Below are 5,000 nucleotides of genomic sequence, written 5' to 3'. Positions count from 1 at the left end.
TACTTTGGACCATAACTTTCCGGTTTTTAAAGTAATCTGCCATTAAGTCATACAAGTTACGCGGGCACTGGATTGCTCTCAGACGCCTCATAACACTAGGCCACCATAAGTTATCAAAGGCCCCTGCTATATCTACAAATATTACTACCACATACTTCTCCTCACAATCCACACTACCCAACACTTGCCTAATAGCCATTTCTGTCGATGCGCCTTTTCGAAACCCAAACTGGTTGTGGGCCTTGATATTTGAATCATCATAGCGTTTTTCCAGACGACTGACTACCAACCTTTCCAAAATTTTCCCTAAGATAGACAGAAGGCATATTGGACGGTAGGATTTAGGCTCATCCCTAGGTTTGTCTATTGATTTCAGCAATATGCAGACATTTCCCTCCTTCCACGTATCTGGGACTCTTCTTTCCTGTAGACATTTATTGTATAAATCTGAGAGAAGATGGGGACTGGTGCGCCAAACTCTTTTTATAATAACGTCATCAATACCATCCGGACCTGTTGCCTTCCCTGATTTGCAAGCCTTTATTGCTGCCCCTATTTCTTCTAGTGTGAATTCTGGGTCAAGGTCCACATTGTCATAGTTGTTGTTGTCAGTTTTCACAGCTTGTTGGTCATCTGTGTCCTGTTCTGGGTTGTCATCAGGAAGCAGGTTCTGTAATAATGCCCGTACAGTCTCCTCCCAAGTCATTGTAGGAGTCTGGTCCTTTGTTTTTATATTACTCAGCACGTTTTCTGTCCCATGTTTTGGCCGAATTATCTTTCTCACTATGGCCCACGGATCATTCTGATCGCAGTCAGTGACCCATTTCTTCCAGGTCTCCTCTTTGGCCTTAGCAATTTCCTTATTGTAGTTGTTTTTCACTCTATTGTAGGTTTGTTTTGCTACTTCTATGTCTGGTGGATTATTATTTTTACGTGCTCGTTGCAGACTTCGTCGTGCTGAAATGGTGTCACGTCGCAGGTTAGCAAGTGTTGCATTCCACCATGGCACTGGATTCTGCACCTGTGTCCTCTTTCTCATTGATCGGCTACAGCTCTCGTGGATTGCTGCCTGTAGCCTTGTGACCATTTCATTAACTCCTACATTTTGGCTTTGTGGCCAGTGGGCTGTGGACCTGATGAGATGCTGGTCAAAGGCGGGCCACTTTGCGAAGCTCGTGTTGTAGGTGACAAGTTCCACAGTAGCTCTCGCTCTTTGAGGTACCACGAATTCATATGTTATTGCCCTGTGGTCACTTGACGTCCATTCTTCATGAACCATCCACTTGCACACCGCTTTAGTAGATAGGGACAGCGGGAATCTCGTTAATCCATTCATGCGCGTCACTAATTAGATGACGAGGCATTTGGCTATCAACAGCCGTCTTTATTCAAAATAATTTGAATAACACAAAATATATACATATATAATGCGTGGCAGGTGTTTGACGCCATGTCCGCCACCGAGGTGGGGACTTACAGGGCGTGCCACAAGATACAAGTATAAAACAAACATACACATATACATATATATTAGTGCAGAAGAGCAACAACAAAAACATAAAATAAAGACACAAAGAAGGAAGAACAAAGACGGTTTATTCCTCCTGTGGATAGGCCCCAGGAGTCAAGGCGAAGAAAAATATCCAGCAGCCTAGCCGACGCCGACACGCTGCTTCGGGCTAGGAGCCGTCATACGCTCGAAAATCTTGTACATTTTGCAGCAGCTCTGTAGTGTTCTGGTGCTCAGCACCGCCAGTTCTCGGGGTCGGAAGCCTAAGGCGGCGAGATCCCTCGCCGACGCTGGAGACCATACACCCCTCCAGTTCAACGTCGCGGTGGACACAATCACCTCCTCAACGTCACGGTGCAGGTTGGAGATGGCACGCCGGATGGACGGCGTGTCGTAGTAGGCCGCCTTCTGGGAGTGACACCAGTCGAGCCGGAGGTGGTCTCCGACTATCTGGGCGTCGACCACACGGGCGATGCCGTCTTTGACCGCCACCACGTCAGGCTTGCGGATGCCCTCAGGTGTTCGGAGGTGGGGCTCCACAGAGACATTGAAGCCCCTCTGCGCGAGTCCACGGGCGACATAACGCACTACAGCGTCATGGCGCTTGACCCGGGACCCGTGCGTCCTAAAGCAAGCCTGAAGTACGTGGTTGGCGGTCTCCACGGCCTGGCACCCCGCGCGGCATCTGGTGTCCGCCTCCCGCCCACGACTGCGCCGTGCCTTCGTAGGGAAGGCGTTGATGCGGGCGCGGAGGGCGTCGATGTATTCACGCCCAGATAGCAGGCGACTGGTGTCGGCGACCCACTGATGTTGGCCACTGACGGCGGCAGAAGATGACAGCGCCGCACCGTCAATGGCAATGTGTAGGCGCGCCGCCCACATTTCCCCAACCTGCGTTGACGATTTGAGGAGGTGGCCCTCCCACATTAGGTGGCGCTCCAGCACCTCGATCTCACGCTGCACCTCCTCCATGCCTGCACCGTCGCAGGCTGGCCCTATCTTCTTCAGCGCCAGGAGACGGGACCGACGGAGGGTTGGACCCATCCATCGGCAAGATGGAATGCCGAGGCCCCCCTGGGCAACAGGAGCGTGGAAGTATCCCAGGGGGGTGTCCGCCGGAAGGCGGAACCATCTCCTGACGGCGGCCCGGATGGTGACGTCGGCCGACTTCAATGCACCCACCCGGGTGCGGCTGAGGGCCAGCCCGTGGTACAGGCCAGGGAGAAGTACGTTGGTGAGAGCGTGGAGGCGCTGTTGCGGCTTCAGCGGAGCTCGGGAGATGACGTCAAGCTGCTCCACCAGGTGGCGACGTGGGTTGAAGACACAGCGACCCGCCGTGGAAAATTGCAGCCCCAGGTACCGGAAGGTTTCACCCACACGCAGGGCAGGCAAGGTGGTGTTGCCTGCTGTGAAGGTGACATTGCTGTCCACCTTCACCTTCTTCTCGCGCCCTGACGCGATTAAGGCGAGGGTGAGACACTTCCGGGCGTTGATCTGCAGCCCCAGGTGGGCGAGGGCTGCGGTAGCTGCGTCGATGAGGGACTGCAAGCCCCTCGGGGTCGCTGCAAACAGCAAGACGTCATCTGCAAAGGCCGCAGCGTTGACTCTGCGACCGAGGATCCGAGCTCCGATGTGGGAGGGCAGTTGGCCTAAAACGTAGTCCACCGCAAAGTTGAACAGGAGGGGGGAGAGGGGATCGCCCTGGCGAACGCCCCGTGCTGGCTGCACAGACACGCCCACGCCGGCGCCGTCCGCTATCACTGTCGTGCTGCCCTCGTAGCACCGCTCGACATACTCGACAAAGCAATCCGGTAGGCCATGCGCCTTCAGCACGGGGCGAAGGGCAGCATGATCCACCGAATCGAATGCCTTCGATACGTCGATCGATGCCACAAAGACAGAGCGGCAGGAGCGGACTGCGTCGGTGAGAGCAGTGTCCAAGATGAAAGTATTTTCCAACATCCCATCCCGAGGGATGAATGCCCGCTGACGTTCGTCCACAGCACAAGCGCGCATCAGGCGTGACGCGAGAACCTTGTGAAAGGTCCGCGCCAACACCGAGCAGACCGTAATGGGGCGAAAGTCAGCGGGGGATGTTGGTGCAGCCGTTTTCGGGAGAAGGGACGTCCGCGCGCGAAGCAGGCGTTCCGGAAGGGCGCGGGCCAGAAGGAAGAGATTCATCACTTTCACCAGGACTTCATGCGGTAGGCGCCGCAACTCCGCTGGGGTAAGGCCGTCAGGCCCAGCTGCTGATCCCCTGGGCGGCAACGCGGCGGCGACCTCCTCATGTGTGACCGGCCCCCATAGGCACTCAAGAGCGACAGGCTCCGAGTGCGGGAGGAGGCGGTCACGGATGAAGCCCGCAGTGGAGACGGGCTTCTTAGTGAAGAGGTCCGCCCAGAAGTCCAGCAGACCAGGGATGGCAGGTGGCGGCTGGAGCAGGGTGCCATCCAAGAGGCCGCGCACGCAACGTGCACGCGACCGTCGGAAGGCATCCTGCGTTCTTGCGTATTCCCAGCGGCGCCGCTTGCGCTTCTGCGTCGGCGGCGCGGCAGGCGGCCGCTTCGATGGTTGGCGCGGCCGCTGTGTCCTGGTGATCGATCTCTCCCCTCTGGACCCGACCGACGCAAGGGCATCCGGGAGCATGCCCAGGATGACATCGGGCGGCGTGCCCCGCCCCAGACCTATGACTCGATCCAGGGCAGAGAAACGCTGGGCGGAAGCAGGTAGCCCCGCCAGATGCTCCCAGATGGCGGCGTCAGTCGGCCCCTCCGGCGGCGGCCCGGTGGTGTCGGCCGCGAAGTCCTCGGCTGCGTCGACGGGCGGCGCAGCGGCCTCGCCCGCGTCAGGCGGCGGGCTCGCTGCTCCCCGGCGGGACGCCGGCTCTTCCCCCCGACCGATCTCAAGCGCCTCCATGAACTGGCGGACAAGCTGCTTGTGGGCAGCTTGCCGCCGTCGGCACTTGATTGCCTCAAGCGTTCGGTCGGGGAACATCCTGATGAGCTCTTGATTAACAAAGAAGAACCGGGCGTCCCTCTCAAGGAACAATTCGGCCTCCGCCTTGGCGAGCGACAGGACTTCTTCCTCCGTCCACCTCGCGCGATGCCTCTCCGTCACGATCTCCGCGTTGGCGGCCGCAAGATGTTGGCGGCGGCGATGGACCCCGAGACCATTCTTGGTGGTGAAGCTGCGGTGGCACTCACTACAGGCGTATACAGCTGCAAAAGGTACAAGATTTTCGGCACGGCCGGTTGGCCGGCTAGGTGCTGGGGGAGTTGGGGTGGCACCTTCAGCGGAAGGGCCACCACTTATTCTTTGATTACTGCCCCCAACTAACAAAGGGATAGTGCGAGGGGGGGCTGGTAACCCCCCCAAGCCCCTGGTGCGGTCTTCCACTCTGCGAAAATCAGCGGGCCCACGAGAAGGGGAGAAGACCGCAGGAGAGGAGAGGCTAAGAGGGCTAGGCCCATGTATTGCGCATCACTCTCCC

This window comes from Schistocerca serialis, chromosome 4 (assembly GCF_023864345.2).
Source record: "Schistocerca serialis cubense isolate TAMUIC-IGC-003099 chromosome 4, iqSchSeri2.2, whole genome shotgun sequence".
Classification (NCBI taxonomy): domain Eukaryota; kingdom Metazoa; phylum Arthropoda; class Insecta; order Orthoptera; family Acrididae; genus Schistocerca; species Schistocerca serialis.
The sequence above is the reverse complement of the archived record's forward strand: the minus strand, read 5'-3'. Positions refer to the sequence as shown.